Raw genomic sequence first — 10,866 nt, 5'->3', positions numbered from 1 at the left:
TTGAATATTTCTACCATTTTGGGATCAAGTTCCATCTACTTTCTGGATTTCTTTGCAAGTTGTGGAAATGGGATAGGAATGGCGTCTTGTACAGCTTCAGCTTCCTTTGGTTCTCCGTTCCTTGGTTGAACTGCTTCTTCTTCAATTATGTCTTGTACGTCCTCTTCCTCTTCAGCATCTTCCATTTCAGTTGGGGCGTGTACTATTGGGCTTGGCTCCTCTTCAGTGTCTTGCTTCTTCTTCTTCTATCACATCCTTAGCTGGGGCGTGTACTATTGGGCTTGGCTCCTCCTGATTCCTCTCTGGAAGTGTGGTTTTGGACCTCAAAGTGATGGCATTGATGCCACCTTTGGGATTAGGTAGGGGTTGAGAAGGAATTTCACTAGAGCTTAAAGGTTGGTTAGTGGAATTAGGTAATAAATCTATCCTGGAGGTGAGAGCTTGTAAAATGGCATTCAGACCATTTAAAGTAGAGTTTAGCTGTGTCTGCATGTCTTGTTGTCCTTGTGCAAGAGAACGAAGCATCTCGTCATTTGATGAGGAATTTGGATAGGTGATCTGAGGAACTTGTTGTTGGTTATGCTGGGATCCTTGAGATTGTCTTAGGTGAGGTGCTCTGTAAGGCTGGTTCTGATTCTGCTATCTGTTGTTGTTATTCCACCTCTGGTTTCCATTGTTATCTCTACCTCCTCTGTTATAGTTGTCCCTCCAGCCATAGTTAGAATTATCTGATGCACAGAAAACTTGTCTCTCAACAAATCTCCCTTCGGCAAGTGTACCGAATTTGTCGTCAAGTAAAAACTCACAATAGAGTGAGGTCGAATCCCACAGGGATTGATTGATCAAGCAACTTTAATTAGAAGAATGTTCTAGTTGAGCGAATCCAGAATTTGGGTTGAGAGTTGCAGAAAATAAAATGGCTGGAATGTAAATAACAGAAAAGTAAACTCTAGAATTAAAGGACTGGAAGTAAATGACTGAAAATAAATTACAGAATTGTAAATGGGAATGGGGGATTTGCTCATAAAAGTAAATGGCAGAAATTAAAGAGAATGGGTAAGATCAGAGATGAGGAGTTCATTGGGCTTAGGAGATGTTGCAATTCTCCGGATCAAGTTCATTTTCATCTCTTCCTCAATTAATGCACTCATTGATCTCCTTGGCAATCTTAATTGATTGAATTACAATTTCTTGCAATTCAATCTCTCAAGTCTTGATCAATAGCCAATTCCTTGGTCAATTGCTCATGAGAAGAGATGAAGTATGGTCACTGATTATACCACATGCATTTCCCAAATCAAGTATTGAGAGGGTTATAGTCACATACCCATCCAAACCCAATTTGGTCCAACATGAGAAAGCATTTCTAGCTTGATCTCTTCATTCCTCTTTCAAGGTTCAAAAGAGATCCAAGTTTGAATAGCTTCTTTTCCAAGATAACTACTCAATGGGATGAAGATCGAAAGCTTTCAAGTAAAATCAAGAGAAAAGATAGAAGAAGAATAATGAAAATTAGTATTGATCCATCAAATTACAACAGAGCTCCCTAACCCAATGAAAGGGGTTTAGTTATTCATAGCTCTTGAAAATAAAAACAAAGATGGAGAATACATCATAAGACTAGAAAATGCAGAGAAGGTAAAATACAGAGAGTAGTTCTCTTTTTTCCAGCCTCCAGAACTCCTTTAACAATTCAAAGCTACTCCTATATATACTACTCTTCTCAGCTTCTAGTTTGCTCTTCAAGTCTTGGGCCTTTGGATCTTGAGTTTGAAGCAGTTCTTTTCTTCATTTGGGCTTGGCTTTACTTGCAGAGAGAAAGTGCTAAGTGGGCAGAGACTTTAGCTCACGGCGTTAGGGGTGTTAACATTTAGTGAAAGTATAAGTTCGAGAACGTTAGTGACACTTAACATTTTCACTAACGTTCCAATGTACCCCTTTGCCTCACGTTAGAGCCCACGTTAACTAGGTTAACGTGGCTTCTAACGTGGCCTTGCCAACCTTCGAGAACGTTAGTGACACTCAACATTGTCACTAACGTTCCAGTGTGCCCCTTTTTGCTTCACGTTAGAGTCCACGTTAACTAGGTTAACGTGGCTTCTAACGTGGCCTTGCCAACCTTCGAGAACGTTAGTGACACTCAACATTGTCACTAACGTTCCAATGTGCCCCTAGATCTCACGTTAGAGTCCACGTTAACAAGGTTAACGTGGCTTCTAACGTGGCCATTCTTAGCCATCCCAACGTTAGTGACAATGTTGAGTGTCACTAACGTTGGCTCATCATTCGTTCCTCATCGTTAGCTTCCACATTAACTAAGTTAGCGTGGAAGTTAACGTTGCTCCTTGAGGGGTTGTGTGGTTGCTTCCAACGTTAGTGACAATGTTGAGTGTCACTAACGTTGTCGACAACTCTCACTTCTTACGTTATCTCCCACGTTAACCAGGTTAACGTGGTGTGCTGCATCCTTAGGCCAACGTTAGTGACAATGTTGAATGTCACTAACGTTGGCTTCTCTTCCCCCTTTAACGTTAGAGGCCACGTTAACTAGGTTAACGTGGGCTCTAACGTGGCCACTCATGAATGTTTGCCAACGATAGTGACAATGTTAAGTGTCACTAACGTTGGCTCAACTTCCCTTCTCCACGTTAGAGTGCACGTTAACTTAGTTAACGTGACTCTTAACGTGGGCAATGATGGCTTTGAGAGTGTTATTAGCAATCACTTTTCTCATTAACCTTGCAAGTTACCTCCCTTTCCTTGCTTCCTTTGGTCCTGAAATCAAGCAACAGAGTTCATCAAAGTTCTAGTCCAAGTCATGGGTAATGCAGCATACAATTTGTCACCAAATTCATGCAAAATCCTCATGAAATAATGTAAAATGCACAATGTATGCTTGAATCAAGGTGTAGGTAAATATCTACCCAAAACTAGCTTATTTCCTAAAGAAATGCATGAAACTACCCTAAAAACAGTAAAGAAAAGGTCAGTGAAACTGGCCAAGATGCCCTGGCATCACAACACCAAACTTAAAGCTTGCTTGTCCCTAAGCAAGTACTGGAACAAGAGAATGATGAATGGAATATCCAGAGGAATGAGTCATTCTTGTGGAAGTCATGTTACTGATTTTATGGTGGTTTCATACATAGCAACTTAGGTTCATTCCATTACTGGCTTTCAGACTTTCATCATGTCCCTAAACACTTACTTTGTTTATATCCCATGAGACTTTTATTCATTGATCCTTCCATTGTTATTTCAATGGTTATTTGTGTTATTTAGGCTAAGTGCTCTGTAAGGGGGCAACTCTTTAAGATAAGTTTTCAGCCAACACTCCCGAACCAGTTGGTTCAAGGTGCTAGGTGTTGAAGCACCCCTAAGGACTTACTCCCTCAAGTCTCTCCCCCAAACATACACACCACAGGCATATAGTTTATTTATTTTCTTTTCTTGAGACCTTGGTGTCCGGCACCTCTTTGGGTTACTAAATGCTCTGTAGTGAGGGTTACTCTTGATAGTGGATTTTCAGCTGATAATCCCGGGTTAGTTAACCCAAGTTTCCAAGTGATAAAGCACCCCTGAGAGCTTATTCATCCAAGTAGATCCCTCACACAGGAGCACCACAGACACTTGTCTCAGGGTCCAAACCATTGGTGCCTAGCCTTATTACTTACTCTTTTTCTTTTGTTTTTCACTTCCATTGTTCTTTCCCTTTTCTCTTATTAGGATCTTGTTATTAACTTAGTCTCATGGGTATATCCAAAGTCAAGTATTCAGGATAGATAGTTGTCCTCCTAGCCTTGTGGTTGAACCAACTTAGCTAACTTATGACTACCCCAAAGATTCATGAATGCACTTCCATATTATGAACTCTACTCTGGTCTTTTTTACAAAAAACATAAACATTCTCTTCTTCATTTGATTAAAAATGGACAAGCTTACAAGTAAATAAGGAGGATGCAGTGACATAAAGACTAGCATACATAGACCTATTCAGAACTTAAAAGACAGAATTTAAAAAGGGTTCAACTACGAGTAACTACAGATCAAAAGTGCATTCGGACTTCCATCTTTCAACAATTCTGAGTACAATGGAATTAAGTAACAATACAACCTTTGGGTGATGATTTCTGGTTGCCCTCTCTCTTTGTCATCATCCTAGTTTTTTGCTGCCTAGCTTCTTTGGGTGGAGGTGCACCATTTCCTCATAAGGTTCCTGCAAGGTTACTGGAAGTTGCTTGTTCCCAAAGCACTTGAGACATAGTTAGCTTGCATGTATGCTGGTGCTTTTTGAACTCAATTTGGTGTGTGAACACCAAACTTAGTTCCTTGCCCAGCTCAAACATTGCACATATGTAGAGAACCCCATATCTTGTTGTCAACAAAGCAATGATAACCTATAGTCTAACTACATCTAAGTGGTTTCTCTTGATTGGATGGAGCTAGCAATGTTCTTCTGGAGTGGAGTGTAATTCTAACCAATGTCCTTTGGTGGAACACCAAACTTAGAATTACACCATCACTCTTGGATTGTTCTGGTGTGGAACACCAAACTTAGCTCCTTACAATACAGGGGAAATGACTTGTGATTTTTTTTTTTTGAAATAAAGATGAAAGTGAAACTACCTGAGGTTGGGTTGCCTCCCAACAGAGCACTCTTTTATCGTCGCTAGCTCGACGAGTCCTTAATTACTTGAGATGGTACTTCACTCTCGGGTTTTCCCCCATGTTGCCCAGATAATGCTTGAGTCTTTGTCCATTCACTGTAAAAGTCCTCTCTAAACCTTCATCCGTGATTTCGATGTGGCCATATGGTGATACTTTTGTAACCATGAAAGGTCCGGACCACCTTGACTTGAGTTTTCCTGGGAATAGCCTTAATTTAGAATTGTAAAGGAATACTCGCTGCCCCTTTTCGAAACTCTTGGGCGCAAGATGCATGTCATGTTTTCTCTTTGCCTTTTCTTTGTACATCTTAGTGTTTTCATAGGCTTGTGACCTGAATTCCTCCATCTCTTGCATCTGCAAGATCCTTTTTGCACCAGCAGCAATGCTGTCAAAATTTAGTATCTTGATAGCCCAGAGAGCTTTGTGTTCCAGCTCCAGTGGTAAATGACAAGCCTTCCCATAGACCAGTTGATATGGAGACATTCCAAGTGGAGTTTTGAATGTTGTTCTGTATGCCCAAAGAGCATCATCCAGCTTCTTCGACCAATCCTTTCTAGATGCACCCAGTCTTTTCCAGGATCCTCTTCAGCTCTCTGTTGGATATCTCAGTTTGCCCACTCGTTTGAGGGTGGTAAGGTGTGGCTACTTTGTGTTTTACCCCATATCGTAGGAGGAGAGCTTCTAGTGATTTGTTACAAAAGTGGCTCCCTCCATCACTGATGAAGGCTCTTGGGACTCCAAACCGGCTAAAGATATTCTTCCTGAGGAAGTTCATGACTACCTTGTTATCATTAGTTGGGGTTGCAATAGCCTCTACCCACTTGGAAACATAATCCACTGCTACCAGGATGTACTTGTTTGCATATGAGGTTGGGAATGGTCCCATAAAATCTATTCCCCACACATCAAACAGTTCCAGTTCCAAGATGAAATTTTGTGGCATGGCGTTTCTTTTGGGCAGGTTTCCATATCTTTGGCATTCATTACATCTTTTTACTAGTTCTTTGGCATCCTTGAAAAGGGTGGGCCAAAAGAATCCGCTTTGTAACACTTTTGCTGCAGTTTTGTCCCCTCCAAAGTGCCCGCCATAACATGAACCGTGGCAATTCCACAGGACTTCTCTTCCTTCTTCTTCCGAAACACATCTTCTAAGAATTCCATCTGAACATTTCTTGAAGAGATATGGCTCATCCCAGACAAAATATTTTGCATCATTCATGAGTTTCCTTTTTTGATGTTTATTGATCCCTGGGGGTAATGCCCCAGTTGCTTTGAAATTTGCAATATCTGCAAACCATGGTGCTTTTTGAACTATCATCAACTGCTCATCGGGGAAGAGTTCGTTCACATTTGTATCATTTCCTCCACCTTGATCATGAGGGATTCTGGATAGGTGATCTGCCACCTTGTTCTCCACTCCTTTTTTGTCTATGATTTCAATATCAAATTCCTGCAACAGTAAGATCCACCTTATTAGTCTTGGCTTTGATTCTTTCTTGGCAAACAAATATTTAAGTGCTGTGTAATCTATAAAGATAATCACTTTAGCACCAATGAGGTATGATCTAAATTTGTCAAATGCAAAAACTATTGCTAGCAACTCCTTTTCAGTTGTGGTATAATTTCTTTGAGTTTCATTAAGGACTTTGCTAGCATAGTATATCACACGAACTAAGTTATCTTTCCTTTGTCCTAACACTGCCCCAACTGCAAAATCAGATGCATCACACATCAATTCAAATGGTAAGTTCCAATCAGGTGGGGAGATGATAGGAGCAGAGGATAACCTCATTTTCAAATGTGCAAATGCTAGCATGCATGTTTCATCAAAGATAAATGGTGTATCAGATACAAGGAGATTGCTTAAGGGCTTGGCTATCTTTGAAAAATCTTTAATGAACCTTCTGTAAAAACCAGCATGCCCTAAAAAACTCCTAATTGCCTTGACATCACTGGGTGGGGGTAGTTTTTCAATAAGTTCTACTTTAGCTCTATCAACCTCAATGCCTTGGTGAGAGACCTTGTGACCAAGGACTATTCCTCCCGTCACCATGAAGTGGCATTTTTCCCAGTTCAAGACCAAATTGGTCTCTTGGCATCTTTTCAATACCAAGGCGAGGTGATGTAGGCAACTAGGAAAGGAATCTCCGAATACCGAGAAGTCATCCATAAAAACTTCAATGAATTTTTCTATCATATCTGAAAAGATAGAAAGCATGCAGCATTGGAAAGTTGCAGGAGCATTACATAACCCAAATGGCATTCGCCTATAAGCAAACACTCCATACAGACAAGTAAATGAGGTTTTCTCTTGGTCTCTCGGATCAACCACTATTTGGTTATATCCTGAATAACCGTCGAGAAAACAATAATATGCGTGCCCTGCAAGTCTTTCCAACATCTGATCCATGAATGGAAGGGGAAAATGGTCCCTTCGTGTAGCCTCATTGAGTTTTCTGTAGTCTATGCACATCCGCCATCCTGTGACAGTCCTTGTAGGTATGAGCTCGTTCTTCTCATTGGTAACCACAGTGGTTCCTCCCTTCTTGGGCACAACATGTATGGGGCTAACCCAAGGGCTGTCCGAAATTGGGTATATGACCCCTCCTTGCCAAAGCTTCATAACCTCTTTCTGTACCACTTCCTTCATGATTGGGTTCAGCCTTCTTTGGGATTGAATGGATGGCTTGGCATCATCTTCCAACAGTATTTTATGTATGCATATGGCTGAACTGATTCCCTTCAAGTCAGCAAGGGTCCATCCAATGGCATCCATATGCTCCCGCAGCACCTTGAGTAGCTCGTCCTCTTGATCTTGACTGAGGGATGAATTTATGATTACTGGGTAGTTTTCATTTTCTCCTAGATATGCATATTTGAGAGTGGGTGGCAGTGCTTTGAGTTCAAATTTGGGTGCTTCTGACATTTGGTTCCCTTCTTTTGGTGCATTTGGTATATGTATTTCTGCTGTGGTCACCTCTTCACTTGATTCAGATTCTTCCTCCACCAATCTCTCGTCCTCTTCAGGTTCTTCTTCTTCAAAATTCTCCTGCACTTCATCCTCAAGTGCATCTAACCTCATGCATTCTCCCAATTGTTCTGGTGGGTAACTCATGGCCTTGAACACATTGAATGTCATCTTTTCATTGTGTAATCTCAGTGTGAGGTCACCCTTCTGAACATCAATGACAACTCCTGCAGTGGCCAAGAATGGCCTTCCCAAGATGATGGAGGTCTTGGCGTCCTCCTGCATGTCCAACACCACAAAATCTGCTGGAAACATGAAATCTCCCACTTTTACTAGCAAATCTTCTACTATCCCGTGAGGGAATTTGAACAATCGGTCTGCCAGTTGTAGGGCTATTTTTGTTGGTTTAGCCTCCTCAATTTTCATCTTTCTCATCATAGCTACTGACATCAAATTGATGCTGGCCCCTAAGTCACAAAGAGTCTTCTCTACTCTGATTTCTCCTATAATACATGGGATCTGAAAACTCCTAGGATCCTTCAGTTTCTGAGGTAGTTTATGTTGAATGATAGCACTGCATTCTTCAGTTAGTATCACAGTCTCATTGTTCTTCCAGCTTCTCTTCTTAGTCATTAGCTCCTTCAAAAACTTGGCATAGAGTGGCATTTGTTCTATGGCTTCAGCAAAGGGTATGTTGATTTGTAGCTTCTTGAAGATTTCCAAAAATCTCAAGAACTGGTTGTCATCTTCCCTTTTCTTCAATAGCTGGGGATATGGAGCTCTTGAGATGTTCAGTTGTGGTATCCCTTTTTCTTTCTGCAGACTTGGCGTGGGAGGTTGAACTCCATCTTGCTCTTCTCCCTTTTCATTTGAGCCTTCTTCTTGTGGTTTTTGGGGACGTTCCTTCAGTTCCTTCTCACTCCTAAGTGTGATAGCTTGACACTCCTCCCTTTTGCTTGAATGGGCATCATAGCAAAAGTTGTGGTTAGGAAGCTGCTTAAACAGATAGCTGATTTGTGTCTCCAGTTTCTTGATGGTAGCATTTTGATTCTGCATGTTTGACTGCACTTCCTCTCTGAATGCTTTACTATTTCGAATGTCTTTGCATACTCCTTCAATTAAGGTTTCGATCTTAGAGAGCTTGTCATCAATTGATGGGTGATTCGGAGCAGATGTGCTGTTTTGGTTTTGATAGGCGTGTGGAGAAGTGTTGTTGTTGGAGTTGTAACGTCTCTGGTCTTGATTTTGATCTTGTTCACTTCCCCACCCAAAGTTTGGGTGATTTCTCCATCCAGGGTTGTAGGTCTTGGAGTATGGATCATAGTTTTTCCTTGGTGAATTCCCAATGTAGTTGGCTTGCTCCTAACTCCCCTCTGCTTCTTCATTCACTCCTTCTTGGGTTGTTGATGAAGTGGAGATTGCTGCTACTTGGTTCATCTCCATCTTCTTGGTGAGGTCAGCCAGCTGCTGGGTAATGAGCTTGTTTTGGGCCAACAGAGCATCTACATTGTTTAGCTCCATTACTCCTCTTGTGTTCCCTCTTTCGGAAGCATAGAAGTAGTCGTTCTCTGCTACTGTTTCAATAACATCTATGGCTTCCTCAATAGTCTTCTTCTTGTTCAAAGATCCTCTGGATGAATGGTCTATGGCCTTCTTTGACTCATAAGAGAGTCCTTCATAGAAAATGTGCAGCTGCACCCATTCGTTGAACATGTCAGGTGGACACCTCCTTGTTAAGTCTTTGAACCTCTCCCATGCTTCATATAGAGTCTCACCATCTTGTTGCCTGAAAGTTTGGACCTCAGTTCTCAGCCTATTGATTCGTTGAGGAGCGTAAAATCTTGCTAAGAATTTGTTCACAACGTCTTCCCAAGTTGTCAAGCTTTCCCTTGGAAAAGATTCCAGCCACTTGGCTGCTTTGTCCCTAAGTGAGAATGGAAATAGGAGCAGTCTATAGGCGTTAGGGTGAACACCATTAGACTTCACTGTGTCACATATTCTTAGGAAGGTGGTTAAATGTTGATTGGGGTCTTCTTGAACACCTCCTCCAAACGAACAGTTGTTCTGAACAAGGGTGATGAGTTGTGGTTTAAGTTCAAAGTTGTTGGCATGGATTGTTGGCTTTTGGATGCTACTTCCACAATTGCCTGGGTTTGGATTGATGTAAGAGCCCAAAACTCTTCTATCCTCCCCAGCATGATTTGCTCTACCTCCTCCCCCATGGTTGTGATCTTCTTCTTCATGATGATTTTCCATGTTGTCTTCCATGTTTGTTTCAAAGAATTCCTCTTCTTCCTCAGCACCAACCACTTTCTTTCCTCTTGCCTCCCTCCTTAATCTAAGGAAGGTCCTCTCAGGTTCAGAATCGAAGGAAGTTGAAGCCCCGCTTCTTCTCCCTGTCATACAACCATCAAGTGCAAGCAAGAAAAGATAGGTGCAGAAAGTATTTATGTCAAAATTACTGTTAGTTGTGGGTGATGCAATATATCAAACAGTTAGTGGGTTAGCAAACAGAATTGAAAATAACAAAGAAAAAACAAAAGAGTAGAGGGGGAAGGGAAGAAGTTTAACTAAAACAAAAAGTAAATCACTCAAACAGAAAATGAAATTCACAAAATAAAAATGCTCAATCTAGTGATCTTCCAATTTAATCATTGTTGATGCACAATCAATCCCCGGCAACGGCGCCATAAACTTGATGCACGGAAAACTTGTCTCTCAACAAATCTCCCTTCGGTAAGTGTACCAAATTTGTCGTCAAGTAAAAACTCACAATAGAGTGAGGTCGAATCCCACAGGGATTGATTGATCAAGCAACTTTAATTAGAAGAATGTTCTAGTTGAGCGAATCCAGAATTTGGGTTGAGAGTTGCAGAAAATAAAATGGCGGGAATGTAAATAACAGAAAAGTAAATGCTAGAATTAAAGGACTGGAAGTAAATGACTGAAAATAAATTGCAGAATTGTAAATGGGAATGGGGGATTTGCTCATAAAAGTAAATGGCAGAAATTAAAGAGAATGGGTAAGATCAGAGATGGGGAGTTCATTGGGCTTAGGAGATGTTGCAATTCTCCGGATCAAGTTCATTTTCATCTCTTCCTCAATTAATGCACTCATTGATCTCCTTGGCAATCTTAATTGATTGAATTACAATTTCTTACAATTCAATCTCTCAAGTCTTGATCAATAGCCAATTCCTTGGTCAATTACTCATGAGAAGAGATGAAGT

General features: G+C 41.0%; 1 non-coding gene across 1 annotated transcript; it reads left to right on the top strand.

Moving 5' to 3' along the window:
* The first annotated feature begins 9,347 nt into the window (after positions 1-9,347).
* LOC112753641 (small nucleolar RNA R71) lies at positions 9,348-9,451 on the top strand. Its single transcript, XR_003178016.1, has one exon. It is a non-coding gene; the product is annotated as a small nucleolar RNA R71 (small nucleolar RNA).
* Positions 9,452-10,866: the final 1,415 nt, after the last annotated feature.

The sequence above is a fragment of the Arachis hypogaea genome, chromosome 15 (genome assembly GCF_003086295.3).
Source record: "Arachis hypogaea cultivar Tifrunner chromosome 15, arahy.Tifrunner.gnm2.J5K5, whole genome shotgun sequence".
Lineage (NCBI taxonomy): Eukaryota > Viridiplantae > Streptophyta > Magnoliopsida > Fabales > Fabaceae > Arachis > Arachis hypogaea.
This window is presented reverse-complemented; position numbering and strand designations above follow the sequence as displayed.